At 34.7% G+C, this 18,700-nt stretch overlaps 1 protein-coding gene across 12 annotated transcripts in view; it reads right to left on the bottom strand.

Moving 5' to 3' along the window:
• Sox6 (SRY-box transcription factor 6) overlaps positions 1-17,768 on the bottom strand; it is a 375,414-nt gene extending 357,646 nt beyond the window's left edge. For 11 of the 12 annotated variants that reach the window (XM_042691569.1, XM_042691576.1, XM_042691573.1 and 8 more), the window contains exon 1: positions 2,027-2,126. The gene's annotated coding sequence lies outside the window, so the exon portion shown is untranslated. Of the gene's footprint in view, positions 1-2,026; positions 2,127-17,694 lie in introns of those variants that run through there. The other variant, XM_042691570.1, reaches the window with a different exon arrangement.
• Between the last annotated feature and the right edge of the window lie 932 nt (positions 17,769-18,700).

Below are 18,700 nucleotides of genomic sequence, written 5' to 3'. Positions count from 1 at the left end.
ATAATAGTTTCAATATAATTCTGTGACCTAAGGATAAAGTTGTATGAATTTTAAAAAGGAAATAAAGCATTCTAATACCTGTAGGTATTGAAAGTATGCTTTTTAAAATCCTTTTTCTTTTCCTCTATAGTTTATTATTTTTATTCATGGTAAAACTGTGTTTCACTTGTCTTTAAAAAAAATACATGTAACTAAGCAGAAAATCTCCAACAGCATATTGGTATATTTTGAGGTGCTTCTAAAAGTCACTAACATAATTTGTTTTTAAATTTTTCCAATAACCACAATTATTTTTTATTAGAAACAAGAAAGTTTATATTTTCCCTTTTTATTAACCCATACTAACAACTGTTTAACAAACTCATAGTTATGGCTTAAAGACAAAAACAATAGCATACTAACTTCTGATTAACACAACAGATCTTTTAGTGGTAGTTTTTCTTTAAAAAAATCAAATCTTATAAATGCATTTATATATATATATATATATATATATATATATAAACTCTATCAAGCTGCAATTGATGCTTAAAAGAATTCAAACATCTTAATCTGTTTCCACTATAAGTAGATATATTATAATAGACTACTGAAAAATGGTAACACAAATGACCAAAAAATACACCAACATTGGTCATCAATATAGAAAGGAAAAAAGTAAGGATTGTTAAAAGCCCTGGCCCTGATTCCTAAACATGTGATCCTGAGCCAATATTTAGATTCTTCGACTTCAAACTTAAAGTATATTTTTAAAAATTAGATTCTCCAGCTTTAAAATAGTAGTAAACTTTATTTTTAAGATGCAAGAAATTTCATTTGACAAAGCTAATATAAGTAGGAATGTCTTCTAAATTAATATTTATTTAACCACAGATAAACATAGTAATGTCATGAAACCAAAAATTTTTTAATGAAGAGAAAAACAAGAGAGAAAAGAGCTAACATCTTTGATACTGAAGAGCTCAGGAAAAACAGTAATCTTTTGGTATTAAATAAAAACTGGGACAAATTTTTTTGAATTTTGGCTGCTAGCCCTTAGCCTCACTAATCACCTCAGAGCAATTCTCCACATGGAGAAACTGATACAGCATCAACAAATTCTTTATCAAAATCAACACTTTGTAACACTGAAGAAATTAAAAATGTTATAATCTATAAATGGCCTAGCCAGGCTGTTCTGTTAAAACTTTATCCCTATTGGACACCGTTTAAAAACATGTTGAAAAGAAGTTTCCCTTTATCTGTGCTTAGAGTTTTAAAATCATATATGTGTGTGTGTGTGTGTGTGTGTGTGTGTGTGTGTGTGTGTGTGTGTGATATATATATATGAGAATATATATATATTCTCCCTTTTCTAGAAAGTTTATTGCTCCTTTAATATTTCATATTATATTTATATATACTCTTCATGGGAATATCCCACAGTGAGAAACATACTTGCAACTATTTTATTTCTCAGTTCCAATTTCCAGTCCCCACATCAAATGCACAGACTTTCCATCTCCTTAAAATACCACCTTCTCTCCACACACCCACTACCAACCCACAAACACACCATACAGACATATATATATAGGCACACACACAGGCATACACACATACTTACACAGGCATACAAATTCTTTAAATAAATATTTGCACATAAAATCACCTAAAGGTGACACTAAGTTTATACATTAACTTGACAAATAATAAATGTTAATCAAAATGTGGTAATGTTTTTTTCCTAAGTCAACAGTATTAATCAAAATTATAAGCCAATGGTATAGTAACTTCTAAGTCTCACAGATAATCATTATAAAAGAAAAATAAAACTCTTAGAAAGCAAAAGTCTTTGCTTATCCATTTATTTCATTTTTTCCTTTACTTATTACAGCTTCTCTGGATATCCAAAGGCTACTCCCCTCCTAACTATCATCAAAACACCCAGAGAACATCTTTGTCACAGAATCACATCTACTCATAAATAGTAACCTGTCTGGAACCTGTACACACAAAGAAAATACAAATATTTGTAAACAAATACCTCTACTTCAGGAATAAACTTTTCTTTGTCTTCTGGTGGACACTGTTTCTTCATTGAAAGCATCTATTGCTGTCATTATTTCTAATTGAAATCGTCCTCTACCTCCACACCCTTCCACGAAGGAGACATTTCTTTTATCTTTGTCTTGCACATGCACACCACCGCAAGGGAGGGGAAAGTAAATTGCTATTTGCCACTGTCTTTCAATAATAAAACAGCAATGGACAAGGGATGCTCACTACTGTATACCAATGCATATTCAGCACTCAAGTCAGCTGTTGAACAGAAAGGCATGGCTACCCAATTTGCCTGGTGTAGCTTTCACATTTTCAAAAGGCAAAGAAAATCTCACAACATGGACACGTTACTATATTTGATACTTCACTTGAAACTTGTGTTCCTTCTGAATAAAATACCTCAATTTTAGATTTTCCTTTCCTTAGGTCCAAGAAATAGACCTAAATTGAAGTTACAAAGATCAATGTGAAGTTGCTGTCACTTTAGAATAGATCTCAAGGAATGAAAGAACAAAAACTGGAAGATGCTATTGGTGATCTGTGAAAAAATAAAATAAAATACGTTGAAATAGGCAAAGACTTTTGCTTTTATTTTTGTTTTTTTAATGTAATGTGTGAAGTTACTTCTTTTTTCTTTCACTTTTTTTCCTTTGGTTTATCCCCTGTTGTCACTGTTTTTATTTGTTTGTTTTACTTTAATTTTATTGTCAAGATGATGTACAGGGGGGTTACATTACATACATAAGGTAATGATTATATTTCTTGTTGAACTTGTTACCCATGCCCTCATTTTTCTCCCACTTTCCCTCCCTCCCATTCCCCCTAAATTTGTACATTCATTTCCAAAATATTGTCTTGTGAGTACAGCTGTTGCTTGGTTCACCCTTTGTCTTTGTCTCACCACTTTGTTGTCCCTAATTCAGATAAAGGTGTGTGTGTGTGTGTGTGTGTGTGTGTGTGTGTGTGTGTGTGTGTGTGTGTGAAAACAGGGGATAAACCATAGGGGGGAAAACACAAAAGAAAAAGAAATCACATAGTACATTAAAAACAGCAACAACTAAGTAAAACGTCTTGGAGTTCATTTCACGTAGCATCATCTTATATGGTCACATATATTAGCTATTGAGCTATTCTGCTCATCTTCTCGGACTATCCTAGACATATTAGAACTCAAAAAATTAAGTCCCCCAAGAACAAATCCTCAAAGAAACAACTCCCCGAATAATAAGTGGGCTAAAGATTTAGAGACTTCTCTGAAGAGGAAATAAGAATGGCTAATAGACACATGAAGAAATTCTCAACATCTCTGGCCATAAATAAATGCAAATCAAAACAACATTGAGATTGCATCTCACTCCAGCTAGAATGGTCATTATCAAGAATCTAATCACAACAGATGCTGGAGGGGATGTGGCCAAAATGGAACAGTACTATACTGTTGATGGTAGTGTAAACTTGTTCAGCCACTCTGGAAAGCAGTAAATAGGGATACAGGTGTACCCATTGCAGCAATGAGATGTACAAGTCGTTATGTCGAAAACGAACTTTACAACTTTGGTGGGGTGGGGAGGGAGAGCGGGGAGGATTGGGCGGGGGCACAGGGGGAGGATGGGAAGGGATGGGAAGGGGAAACAAAGGAGGAGGCTACAATGTTTGATAAGAAATGTACTCATTATCTTGCCCATGTAATTGTAACCCCTCTGTACAGTATTTTCACAATAAAAAAAAATTATCTATTAAAAAAAAAGACTAAACATAGAGCTCCCTTATGACCAAGAAATCCCACTTCTGGACATTTACTCAAATGACCATAAGCAAGGCCCTACTAAAGTTACCAGCACAACCATGTTCATTGCAGTATTATTTACCATAGATAAGATATGTAACCAACCTAGATGCCCCTCAGTAAATAAATGGATCCAGAATATGTGGTATATATACAGATAAAGAATGTGTTGTATATATACACAATAGAATTCTATGCTTCCATGGAAGCATTCTTTTTTTTTCCATTTTTTTTATTGTGAAAATACTGTACAGAGGGGTTACAATTACATGGGGAAGATAATGAGTACATTTCTTATCAAGCATTGTAGCTTCCTCCTTTGTTTCCTCTTCCCATCCTTTCCCATCCTCCCCCCAACCCCCACACACAAACCATGGAAGCACTCTTTTTTTTTGGGGGGGGGGGGAGTTCAGTCGTGGGGCCTGAACTCTGGGCCTGGCCGCTGTCCCTCAGCTCTTCAGCTCAAGGCTAGCGCTCTACCACTTGAGCCACAGCGCCACTTCCGGCGTTTTTCTTTTTGCTTATGTAGTGCTGAGGAATCGAACCCAGGGCCTCAGGCATGCAAGGCAAGCACTTTACCACTGAGCCACCTTCCCAGCCCATGGAAGCATTCTTAAGGAAATGGAAAGACTTTGAAAAAATCATATTAAGTGAAGTAAGTCAGACCCAAAGAAACATAACAGTTCCATAATTTCCTTCATCTGTTTTTGATTTTGGTACCCTGTGTCTTCTATATACATTTATCTGATTTGGGGAAGGGAAGGGAAATCATAAAACAGTGAGCAAAGGACAAAGGGTGAACCAATGCAACAGACTTTTGCTTTTATAAAACTGAAATCTTCACAAAACAGGTTTAAAAAAATTTTAAATTCAAATTGAAAAATAAATTAATAATAGAACTCAAATAATAATAGCTAAATCACTTATTGCACAACAAACTTTATTTTAATATTTTACAAGCATTGATTCATTTAATCTAAAAAACAACACTCAAAAAGAAATAGGTGCTATTATAGAGGTTTTGTTGTCACTTTCCCCATTTGACATATGAGAAATGAGGCCAACAGAAACTGAGTTGTCCTAGGCTGTTCTAGTAATGACAGAGTCAGAATCTGAACCTAAACTAACTTTAAAAACCAGCTCTGGACCACCACTAATGTCTTCACTTACAAATGAGACTCTTTGTTCCTTGAAATTGCATTTCATATATAATTACAAATATACATTGAGATTAAAACCTGTTTTCCTGTGGAATATAGCTATGGACATTAAGACCACTACAGTCAGCTGGGCACTGGTGGCCTGTAATCCTAGCTACTCAGGTGGCTGAGATCTGAGTATTGTGGTTCAAAGCCAATTCTAGCAAAGAAAGTTCATGAGATTCTTATCTCCAATTAATCACAGAAAATGCCAGAAATGGTGCTGTAGTTCAAGTGATAGAGTGCTAGCCTTGAGCAAAAGAGCTTAGGGACAATGTCCAGACCCAGGGTTCAAGACCCAGGACCAGAAAAAAAAAAAGACCACTGGTATTTTGACTATTAACATTTTTAGAAATCTATAAAAATGTATCCTTTGATATTAAAATGTTGCAAAGAATGTACTGATGATTCTGAGAGTGATAAAAAAGAGGCTTATTTAAGAACAATCTGAACCTTGGTTAAATTTTTGGGGTTATTTCTTTTAGGATTAACTTGGCCTAAATATTGAGACAGACTCTGCCACACTTCTAACACTATATTTCTACATAGATTCCTTCCACAGTAATATCCCCTCAATAGATCAGTGTGACAAGAATCAGAAAAGAAACAAAAAGACCTGTCTCAAGGTAATACATTAAAGACTATTTATTTTCTTAAGAGAGAAGTCCTGGTCTCAGAATCTATTTACTCTTAACTTAAACATAACTGTACCACTTTTGCTTATTTGAGGAGAGCATCTGTTTCAAATTCTGCTTCTATCATTTACCAGTCATATCTTGGGCAAGCTATTCAACTTTAGTGATTCTTTTTCATTTGTACAACAGCCTACCTTTTCCGAATGTTTCATGAATAAAACCTATAGACACATATAAGGTTCTCAGCACAGTGCCTAGCATATACTGAGCACTCAATAATGCTTTTCTGCAATCCTAAAGAAAATAATTCAATGACTGAAAATTATGTAAATGCATATATACATATATAGTAATATACAACAAAAACAAAACAATATACAACAAAAAAAAGAGTTTCAACGTTGATTTTTTCCACTTCATTTTTATCTAATTTAAAACATTACAGTCAAGTAGAAGTAATAGCCTATAGGAGTACGGGAGTAAGACTGATCTTGCTAAGGCCAAAAAGTTAATTATTTAAAAAAATGAAGTTTGGAAACAAAAACAAAGACAAGAGTCATAACAATTCAAAGCACTTCAGTTTGAGGGCTAATCAATGATGAAATAAGTAGATTTAACAGACAACTCAAGGAAGAGCTTAGGAATTGGATGTTCATAGTTATAACTTTGACCCATCAAGACAAACTGGTAAGAAATTAAACTGGAAAAATCAGAAGATAAAACTGTATGTGATAGCCAGGCACAGGTGGATCACGCCTGTAATCCTAGCTACTTGGGAGGATGAGATCTGAGGATCACATTCAAAGCCAGCCTGGACAGGAAAGTCCATGAGACTCTTATCTCCAATAAACCATTCAGAAAACCAGAAGTGGCACTGTGGCTCAAGTGGTAGAGCCGAGCGCTAGCCTTGAGATGAAGAGCTGAGGGACAGCGCCTAGGCCCAGAGTTAAAGCCCCATGACCAAAAAACAAAAACAAAAACAAAACTGTATATGAAGTAACATCAAGTATACATACACTACACTAAAATTTTGACAAGAGCTTTGTCTAATAATAAATAATTATAGGTAGTTTATTATCTTCTTTATTCTATAGTTTTCTTTTTTATATTTTTTAATTTTTTTTCTGCCACCCCACCCAATCCTCCCCGCTCCCCCTCCCCCACACACACCAAAGTTGTAAAGTTCGTTTTCAACATAACAACTTGTACATCTCATTGTTGCAATGGGTCCACCTGTATCCCTATTTAAACGATTTGTTTTTCCCCTTCCCCTCCACAAATTATACTGAAATCAAATACAGTGGATTCTATAGTTTTCAAATAAACTGTTTAAATAATCTGAATGCATAGCTAAATTGTAAAAAATAATAGTAATTCTTTAAAAGGACATCTAGAAATCTAAGAAATACATAAATGTACAATAGAGAGATTAACTCATTGTTTTTCAAATAGCCCTTTTAAAAATAGCTTGTATGGCTCCAAGAACAGATTTATAAAATGAAATGTGAAAAATTAATTGTTGCACAGTAAATTCATTTGAAATACATGTTAAAACTGCTCCTGTTAGAGATCCTATTTTAAAAGCAGTGGATATCAACAGAAAGCTTATAGCATGAACTACATATGATTATATCTATCTTGCTTGCAATAATTCTGACATACCCTCATCCTCAGAGTAAAAAAAAAAATATTTAAACAACTCTGGGGAAAGGGTGAAATAAACTGCTAAAATGGACAAAATTTTCAAAAGCATGTTTATAAATGAAATGTATCTTCTTACATTTTACGATAGAAATTAAATGCTTCAGGCAAATTTAGCTATTACCATGTAACCACCATAATGCATAAATGAAAAATAAAAGAAATGAATGACAGTTCAGAAAGCAAGCTAAAAATATCAGAAAGAAACATATAGAAAAAATTTTGTCTTACTGATCTGTGTGTATATCTCTTTAGAATTATCCAACTGAGTATCAAGTACAATTAGTAGACACAATGCTGGAGAACAAGACAGCAAATCTCAGAAGACAATTGACATTAAAAAATAGAACATGTACCATATCCCAGAAATATAAATCATTTTCCTATTTCTTCATTTATTATAGTGCTAACTTTAAAAGAGTAAAGAACAAAAGAATAAAAGGCACAAATTACTAATACATTTTAAACTCTCAATTATATAAATATTGATATTAGTAACAGCAATATTGTAGTGCTGATACAAATTTGAGATGGAGTAAAGGAAACATAGTGATAGGATTTATGTATGGCAGAATTAGGACTAGAATGTTTGCTCCCATTTCCAATTGATATTCAACTTAACCAATTGTAATTTCCCCTAAAACCTGACATCAACTTGGCCTGTCACTTTAGCTGATTCAACTATAGTTACTTCATTTCTTTTCTTTCTTTTTTTTCTGGTTCTTGTTGTCAGGGGTTAAAAGTAATGGGCACTACTTTCTAATAACAGGTGCATCTATATTCTGCAATAACAGAGTAAGTCTAAGTCATTCTTGTAAGTTGTTTTCTGAGGTGCATTTTATCCTTAAAAAAACAAACAAAAATGATCTTTAAGTGTGCTTTTCTCAGAGCAGTGTCATTATTTTCATCTTATCTTCATCACTTAAAAGAGAAACTTTTCAGTAACAAAAAATAAATTAAAACAAATACCTTTCTTTTACTATTATGTTTAGGAAACTATTTTAATCTACTTTAAATTGCATATACACAAGTCTTAGAAATGCAAACTCCTCTGATCACAAGAGACCCTGGGTTTTAAGGATGCTTAAAGGAAAGAAGGGCATAATAAATAAATTCCTTGTTCAGATTCATATTTTGCTCTTTTGAATTAATTAATGCCATGGAAATCCCAGGCAACTGCTATTTCATTTGTGACTGAATTGAGTCCAAAGGAGAAAAATATGTAAAACATTATTTAATTAAAACTTTGCATGGTTTTTTTTCCTCTCTCACTTCCTCTCCTACTAGCTAACACTAATTCAAACTAAGAGGAGAGTTTCATGTTATTTTACTGTTGAATTGCCTGAAGCCACTTTCTTATGTTCAGAGATCTGTGCTATCTGCAGTCATATTGTTCTTTGCATCAAACCCTTGAGTATGGCTCTCAAAGCTTCTGGCCTTACTTCAAAGCCATATTCAGGAAAATTTAAAACTCATAGAAAGACAGCATATATTGGTATGCATAAGGCTCTTGAGGAATACTTCTGGAGCTTGTTTCCTCGCTGCCCTCCCCCCCCCCCCCAAACATGTAATTTTGCATTCAATTTGGGAAGTAGGACAATATAAATTGAAGAAGTTCACTAAGCATTACTAAACATTAGTAATTTCACTTCAGTGCAGAAAAACACTGATTTAATTTCCTTGATTCTAAGTTGAGAACTCTTGCTTTAAAAAACTTTGTTATTGCTGGGCGCTAGTGGCTCACACCTGTAATCCTAGCTACTCAGGTGACTGAGATTTGAGGATTGTGGTTCATAGCCAGCCCAGGCAGGAAAGTCCACAAGACTCTTATCTCCAATAAACCACTCAGAAAACCAGAAGTAGTGCTGTGGCTCAAGTGGTAGAGCACTAGCCTTGAGCTGAAGAGCTGAGGGACAGCGCCCAGGCCCAGAGTTCAAGCCCCACAACTGACAAAAACAAAAACAAAGAAAAAAAAAACCTGTTATTGCCAAGTGTTGGTGGCACACACCAGTAATCCTAGCTACTTAGGAGGCTGAGATCTGAGGATCACAGTTCAAAGCCAGCCTGGACAGTAAAGTCCAAGACACTCATCTCCAATTAACCACCAGAAAACTGGAAGTGGCACTGTGGCCCAAGTTAAGCTGAAGAGCTGAGGGACAGCTCCCAGGCCCAGAGTTCAAGCCCCACAACCAACAACAACAAAAAAAAATGGCTTGAACCCCTTTACTAATTTGATTCCACACCATCTTTCTAATCTTATTTTGGGGCATTTACATATACACCCATAATGTAAAACTAACTCTTCTTTTTGCCTATGAAAGACGGTATCTTTCTGTTCCTCTCCCAATTTATAGCCATCGTAAACACTACTCCCTCTTTGGTCATCTCTTCACTAAAATATCTCCTGCTCATCTTTTATGTCTCAGATTTAAGGTCACTAATGCAGTGTCACCATCCTTGACTCCAGTAAGCCCTCATTTTTCTTTCATAATATTTATTATCATAAAATCAAATATGTACTTAATATTTTCATCCTCTTTGGATGGTAAACTTCTAAAGAAAGGGCACTTTCATTTTAGTTCACCACTATTCATGGCCCATATACATATGGCACTCAATGATTCAAGAAATTCCTTTATTTTCTGAAAATTGATCATATAAGTTGCAAAGAAATTACAAAGAAAGTGAAAAGCATAAAAATACAAAAATGTTCATTAATGAACTAATAACTTCTAAAAATAGTCTTCACCCAAATATCCCTCACTAGTTAACATGTCTCTTACCGATTGGGGTATAGATTTATATATCAGATAATCACTGCTCAGTAAATTCAATCATGTATGCATACTAAAGTCACAGTTAGAAACTTGTAAAAAATTTATTGATAGTTAGGTCTCATTGGCAAAAGCTGACCTTATTGGTTGAATTATAGACTAAATATAGGGCTACTTTAAAAATGTGCTAAAAATGGAGATGTAGCTCAGTGGCCCAGGGCCTATCTCTCATGCATGAGGCTGTGAGTCTAGCCTTCAGCACTGTTTAAAAAAAAACTTTTTTCAGTCAAGACTAATAAGCAAGCTAGCTAACTGCTAGGTAATGTATTGTGCAATATTGAAAACAATATTCAAAGTTAAAATGTTAATAGAGTATAAAATAATATCACAAATCTTACAAAATTTACAAGATTTCATGAAATAAAGAAATGGAATGTCAAAAAGATTAAAAAGAAATGCATTGTTGAAGAAAAGCTCAAATCACTGACAAATCAAGGATTGCTGTTAGACCAAATAAAAAGTAAAAAAAAACAGGGCCTGGGAAGGTGGCTCAGTGGTAGAGCGCTTGCCTTGCATGCATGAGGCCCTGGGTTCCATTCCTCAGCACCACATAAGCAAAAAGAAAAAACCAGAAGTGGCCCAGTGGCTCAAGTGGTAGAGTGCTAGCCTTGAGCTGAAGAGCTGAGGGACAGCGCCCAGGCCCAGAGTTCAAGCCCACAACCAACAAAAAAAAAGAAAAAGAAAAAGAAAGAAAGATGAAGCTAAGTCCTTAGGAAATTTTCTTTGCAAAAATTATCCTTGTGAAGATGCTATACAATGTCAAACATGACTATGTTATTTTAACACTGGACCTTGAAAAACACTTCTTAAAAGAACAGGAAGAGAAAGCAAACAGGAATAAAACCATTTGTAATAGCTGCAAAGCTATTAAATGCCTATAAATAAATATAATTTAAAAGATGAAGACCTTTATAATGAAAACTATAAACAACTAAAGAAAGACACTGAAAATATGTTCATGATCCATTTCATTCTACAGATCCATTCTACAGATTCAGTGCAAATTCAATCAAAATCCTAAAGTCATGTTTCACAGAAATAGAAAATCAATCCTAAAATTAATAGGGAAACACAAATGAACTAAACTGACAAAACAGTAAATAAGAAATAAAAAACATGCTGGAAGGGGCTGGGAAGATGGCTCAGTGGTAGAGTGCTTGCCTTGCATGCCTGAGGCCCTGGGTTCGATTCCTCAGCACCACATAAGCAAAAAGAAAAAAGCCGGAGGGCTGGGAAGGTGGCTCAGTGGTAGAGCACTTGCCTTGCATGCTCGAGGACCTGGGTTCGAGTCCTCAGCACCACATAAGCAAAAAGCCAGTGGCACTGTGGCTCAAGTGGTAGAGTGCTAGCCTTGACCTGAAGAGCTGAGGGACAGCGCCTAGGCCCAGAGTTCAGGCCCCACGAATGGACCCAAAAAAAAGAAAAAAGCCGGAGGTGGCGCTGTGGCTCAAGTGGTAGAGCGCTAGCCTTGAGCTGAAGAGCTGAGGGACAGCGCCCAGGCCCAGAGTTCAAGCCCCATGACCGGACCCCCCCCCCAAAAAAAAAAAAACATGCTGGAAGTATCACAATAACTGTGTTCAAATAATACTACAGGGGTATAGAAACAAAACAACTTGTTATTGGCATAAAAACAGAGATGTAGACCAATGAAGCAGAATAGAAGCTCCAGAAATAAGCCCACACAGATACATGCATCTAATTTTTAAAAATTGAGGGGTAGAGGGGAGCTAAAAACATAAGTTAAAGTAAAATTCTCTTCAATACATACCATTTTAAAAAATGGATGTCCATAGCCATACATAGAAAATTGAAACTAGATTCCTATGTGTCAACTTACGCAAAAAATTCAATTTGAAATGCATCAAAGATTTTTATATAGGACTTAAAATTTCAAAAGTACTACAGTAAAATGTAGGGAAAACACATGAAACTGTAGGCATATAGAATTATTTTTCAATATGAATCCAGTTGAAAATAATAGAATTACATATTAAAAACTCTAAACAACAAAGAAAACAATTTCCAGAATCGAGACAACCTGCAAAATGATAGCAAAGTTTTGCTAAGGATTTATCTAACAAGATATTAATATACAGAATATACAAAGACCTCAAAAAATTTAAAAACTAAAAAAAAATCCAATAAACAAATAGGAAATGAGTTCAAAAGTTAAAAAGAAGTACAAATGGCTAATAAATACATGCATGAAAAAATGTTTAGTATCTTAGTTATAAAGGAAATGCAAATCAAAAGATTGAGATTCCATCTCACCCCAATTAGAATGGCTTATCATCAAGAAAACACACAAGAACAAATAAAAAATAAATAAAAGGATGGAGCTAGGCATTAGTGGCTCACACCTGTAATCCTAGCTACTCAGGTGGCTAATATCAGAGGATCGAGGTTCAAAAACATAACAGGCAGACAAGTCCAAGAGACTATTATCTCCTGTTATCTCTAACAGAAAATAAAAAAATGGAAGTGTTGCCAAAGTGATAGAATGCCAGCCTTGAGTGGAGAGAAAAAAAGAATGGAACTGAATATCATCACGTTAAGTAAAATAAGTAAGACAGATTCAGAAAGACTAATATATATTCTCTCAAATATGTGAAACATAGGGGCTAGAAGTGCGGCTCAAGTGGTAGAATGCCTGACTTGTAAATGTGAGATCCTGAGTTCAATCCCCAGTACTGAGAAACAAAAAAATGGGGAGGGGAGATGTGAAATCTAGACCCAAAAGAAAAAGAATGACTCAAGTATAAACACAGACTTAGGTGAAAGAAGAGGATGGATATGGTTGAAATTCTTCATATATATATGTATATATATAATGAAATCCATAGAATTATTCCTAAAATGGGGAGATAAGAGTAATAGATGAGGTGAATTTGATCAAAGTAGACTACATGCATATAAGGAAATAACACAGTGAAACTTCTATACTGTACAACTGATGTAAATTAATAAAAATAAATAATAAAATGTAATAAATATTCTTGGAAAAGCATACTTCATTCTTCCAAAAATTAAAATATAGAAATCCGAGTGCCAGTGACTTCTGCTTGTAGTCCTCACTACTCAGGAAGCTGAAAAGGGGAGAATTTTAGAGGGGCTGTACAGAAAAGTTCACATAATCCTTTCTCAACCCATAGCTGAGAGCAGTGGCATAATGCCAATGCAAGAGAGGCTGTGATTGGGAGGATCCCAGAGCCAGGACAGCCTGGGCAGAAAAATCTGTGAGATGCTATCTCTCCAGAAAAGGGAAGCTGGGTGCAGTGGTACACACCTGTGATCCCAGCAAAAGGTGAGTAAGTAGGTAAATCAAGGTTCATATGCCTGCCCAAGTGGGAAGTGTCACCTTATCCTAAAAATAACTACAGACAATGAACATTGGAGGCATAGCCTAACAGTGTTTTGCCAGCCTAGTAAATACGAGGCTCTGAATTCAAATCGCCAGTATGACCAAAAGAAAAGAAAAAAAACATAGAATTACAAAGTAAAAGAGGGAAGGAAGGAAGGGAGGGAGGGAGGAAGGGAAGGAGGGAGGGAGGAAGGGAGGAAGGGAGGGAGGGAGGGAGGGAGGGAAAAGAGGAAGAAAAAAGAAGCAAGGCGCTGGTGGCTCACGCCTGTAATTCTAGCTACTCAGGAGGATGAGATCTGAGGATCACGGTTCAAAGCCAGCCCGGGAAGGAAAGTCCGTGAAACTCTTATCTCCAATAAACCACCAGAAAACGGAAGTGGCATTGTAGCTCAAGTGGTAGAGTGCTGATCTTGAGCTGAAGAGCTGAGGGACGGCGCTCAGGCCCAGAGTTCAAGCCCCAGGACCGACAAAAAAAAAAAAAAAAGAAGGAAGGAAGGAAAGAGAGAGAGGGAGAAAGAGAAGGAAGGAAAGAAGGAAGGAAGGAAGAAAATAAGGGATGGAGAGAAGGAAGGCTTAAGTAACCATTTATCTACCTGACATTTTTCTTTAAAAAAAAAAATCCTACTACATTTATCTAATTTGGTGAGGGGAAGGAGAATAACAAAATACTGAAACAAGGACACAGGATGACCCATTGCAACAATATGACTCACAAGACACTATGTTGGAAATTAACTTTACAACTTGGGGGAAGGGCGGTAGTGGGGGGAGGTGGGGGAGGGAAGGGATAGTAGGAGAAAAACAAAGGAGGGGGTAACAATGCTTGACAAGAAACGTACTCATTACCTTACTCGTGTAACTGTAACCCCTCTGTACAGCATTTTTACAATAAAATAAAATTTTTAAAAAGGCAATGAGAATTTCTACTTGTCTGCTTATGTGTATATATGTAACATATATTTCCCTCTACCTTTTGTTATTATCTTCAAATAATTATATAAGGGGCGTCAATTTGACATGTACATTTATGTGTAGAATGCATCTTGATCAGAGTCATCTCTTCCATTATTTCCCATACTATCTATCCCTTGAATCCACTATTCTTATCGATTTTCCTCAAAGTGGTAGAGCACTATCTTTGAATAAAAAAGCTCAGGGACAGCACCCAGGCCCTGAGCTCAAGCCCCATAACTGACAAAACACAGCAGCTATCACACTGAATATTTTACAGTTATCTAACCTTAAAACTCTTACAGGTAGATTTATGATTGTTTTCTGCAAATGTACCAAATATTTCCATACATGAGACAAATTTTCACAGATTTTTAGAGAAAAAAATATAGCATTTACACAACAGAATGTTAACTACTGGCCCCACACTATAAATTTAGAATTTAAAAACTTACTTTCTGTATATAGGAATACAGAGTTCTCAAAATGAGAACAAAAAAGTAAAATGAGAACAAAAAAGTATTTACAATGGAAAATGAGAAAGAGCAATAAAGAAAAGCTGCTAGATTTCTATACTTAAAGGTACCATCTTCTTCATCATCTCAATCTTTGGCTATCATCAAGCTGGATGCTTTTGTCTAAACAATATGTCCAAACGAACCAATGGACTCCAATTTTATGTAATCTTCTTTCTTCCTTCAATCCCCTTTTGTTCTTCTTTCTCATTCCCTACATTCCTCTCCCTGATAAAAACAAATATTTATTGAGTGCCTATAATGTGCAACACTGTGTGTATTACATACTAAGAAATAGACCAGTCCAAAGTGAAGGACAGACATTTAATTTTAAAAATATCATGCAGATATAGATATAGATATATACAGCAAGATCTTTGCAGGCAAAGAAATTTTAATTGGAGCAATCAGAGGTTTCTCAAAAGAAATTAAATTGAAATTGGGGACCTAAAGAATAAGAAGAACTCTACCTGATGAACACTGGAATGAAATGCATTTCCATAGAAAAGACAGCATTAGGTGAAGACCTTTGTTAGGAGAGAACTTGGAGGGTCCAAAAAGTCTCAAGAGACCAACACAATAACTGAATTAGAAAGAAGAATGGGGGAAAAGCATGAATTGATTCTGGCAAGGTAGCAACCAGACTTTCCAGGGCCAGGGCCTTTTATGCTAAGAAGCTATTGTTAATAATGGTGGTTTTGGTGGTTTAGTTTGCTGTGGTTTTAGTTTAAAGTATAACAAAAAGCAAAGGAAAGGTGTTTCTTAGATTCCAACGAATGGTGGGATTTCATAATACATGATGAATATGAATTCAGATCTAGGTCGAAAGAAAGTATAGGAATGAAAATAAATTCAAGAAGGGCTTTATCTCTGACATGAAGAAGATATAAAATTGGGTAAGTTTTCAACTAAAACAGTAAGTTTTTAAAATAAATATATTTGTTATATAGATATATGTAGAGAGAGGGATACACTAGATTTGTTATACTACTTTTAAACATTTAAATACCTTTGTTTTAGTGATAGATATATAGAGATATATACACTACATTTGTTATACTATTTTTAAACATTTAAATACATTTGTTTTAGTGATAGATATATAGAGATATATACACTAGATATTTGTTATGCTGCTTTTATACATTTAAATGCATTTGTTTTAGTGAAATTATCATAATATTTTAAAGAATTAATGAGAATTAAGAATTCATTGGTTCATAACCTCTCCTTTCCTGGTCTTGTATTAAAGATTCTTAATTTTAAGACAAGCATATAGAATGTAGGCATTTTTCTTCTTACATTTGGTTTCTGGGTGTTTATTTTCTAGATGTTTAATATCAGATGTTCATCTGATGTTTATCAGATGTTTAATATTAGAGTAGTTCATCTTTTTTTTAAGTATATATTACAATCCTCAGAGGTTCCCAACAATTTCACAATTGATGCAGAGAAAGCTCCATATATTTTAGCTATTATGTTTTTTTTCACTTTTGTAGCTTACTATTTCATTTCTAAGTATAGGCTAAAACATTAGAGCTTAAAAAGAGCTAAATATATAAGTCCAAGTGGTATGCTGGTATTTGGGTGCATACTTATTCTATATATTCACAAATACACATATAAACTAACACAAATAAACCTACAGTATTTATTTCCAATATTGAATTTAAACTTATTTGAAATAGACACTTTCCTGTGTTCATTTAAATTATAAGCACAAGCTATTAATTTCAGGTCTTTTTTATTATTACTAAAAATACCCATTTTAAGAAAAGGTAAAAATTCTGCATTTGCAATTTAAGGCAAATGTAGTAATATGTTCACTAACTTCTAAAAATAACAATGCTATATTAACATCATTTATGATTATACAGAGCTTTGATGATATTCATTATGGTCTATATTATATTTTAAAGGTTCATCTTTGCAGAATCAAGCAATCTGTGAAAAACTTCAATCTTATAGAATTGAATATTGACATCAAAATTTCTGCTACAACTGCAGGAGCAGTCTTTTGTAGAAGAACATTATTAAAATCATATCTTTTCACTTAATTTTCTTTGTACAAATAGCACAGATCCTTTCATTTCTCTTTCCTTCGAATTCACAAATACAATAAAAGCTGTCTTTAGAAAAGGTCTTTAAACATTACCATAAAATGAGTCCTGGGACCCTGAAAATACCAGAACCTGTGACAGTTTTTGTTACCTAGATGTCTGAAAAGTAGCTCACTGAATCTGTATATGAATATTAGACTTTAAATTATATTTTAATACCAAAAAATCCAGCATTGCTCTTTTGAAGAAAAAAAAAAACTAAGAAAGAGTTTGTCACTCAAGATTCTTCAGTTTATATTCTTTAAGGTTTGGACTTGGATTGTTTTACTATTCATTCCTCTATGCCCACTTCCTTGTTCTTAGTCACAAATCTAATCATGTATTTTTATAAATATTCAAAATTAAACACATGTATCTCTTTATGTAAATACAAAATTAACTTCTACCGATAGCCTATACAGGGAACTCATTAACAAATACACTTGGAACTTTTTAGATTTGTTCTATTAGCTTTTAAATTCATATTAGACATTATTGCTTAAATGTATCAACATTGTACTCATATAAAAATAGATATAAAAGATTAATTCCAAGTTTTGTTTTACTTACCAAGCTCTGCCATTCCACCTCACTGCCTGAACAATATTATCAGCTCTTTGGATACTCATTCTTGCTAAGTAAAAGGATATTTCTTCTCTAGCTGGATTAATAATCAACTTTCTAGATAGTTCATTTGTAATTCTCTTCTGGTTAACCCTTAGCATTACAGCCGTCTGCTTAACTCAGACCTAACTCAATTTATGAAGGGGGATGGACCAGAGGAAATTTAATCATTCAGATAACAAAAGGAAAGCAAAATTGGGGACAATTTCAATCAAGCACAGAAAACAATGAGCCTTACTTTTTACTTGAAAAAGTATAAATCTTTGTTAGGTATTACAGAAGCACTGAGGTCATAAACACAGGTAACAAGAGGCATGAAGCAAAAAAAAAAAAAAAAAGAACAAGCTTAAAGCACCAGAGTCCAGTGCATACCAGCCCATGTTTACTGCTTTCTCACATATGCAGATAAACACTACTCAGTTCCCTGAATAAGAGCTAAAGTTTCCTCTTAATAAAAAGGTCTGACTACCAATTCTAAATGCCTCCTTCCTCTACAGTTGTAGCCAGTAGGTCCCTTATCTCAGAGTAAGTACCATCCCAGGTCTTAGGGCACTTTTCTCCAAATGTAACCTGTAAATACTTGCATTAGTATAATCTGGGGTGTGTGTGTGTGTGTGTGTGTGTGTGTGTACATAACTGCACCCTATTCTAAATGTCTCCTTCCTCTACAGTTGTAGCCAGTAGGTCCCTTATCTCAGAGTAAGTACCATCCCAGGTCTTAGGGCACTTTTCTCCAAATGTAACCTGTAAATACTTGCATTAGTATAATCTGGGGTGTGTGTGTGTGTGTGTGTGTGTGTGTGTGTGTGTGTGTGTGTGTGTGTGTGTGTGTGTGTGTGTGTGTGTGTGTGTGTGTGTGTGTGTGTGTGTACATAACTGCACCCTATTTCCGGTATCCTAAGCATCCCATTTGAATCTTATGTAGCTCTAGGTCCATTTGGGACTTATTGGG

This window comes from Dipodomys spectabilis, unplaced genomic scaffold, assembly GCF_019054845.1.
Source record: "Dipodomys spectabilis isolate Male_0828 unplaced genomic scaffold, ASM1905484v1 ptg000145l, whole genome shotgun sequence".
NCBI classification, from domain to species: domain Eukaryota; kingdom Metazoa; phylum Chordata; class Mammalia; order Rodentia; family Heteromyidae; genus Dipodomys; species Dipodomys spectabilis.
This window is presented reverse-complemented; position numbering and strand designations above follow the sequence as displayed.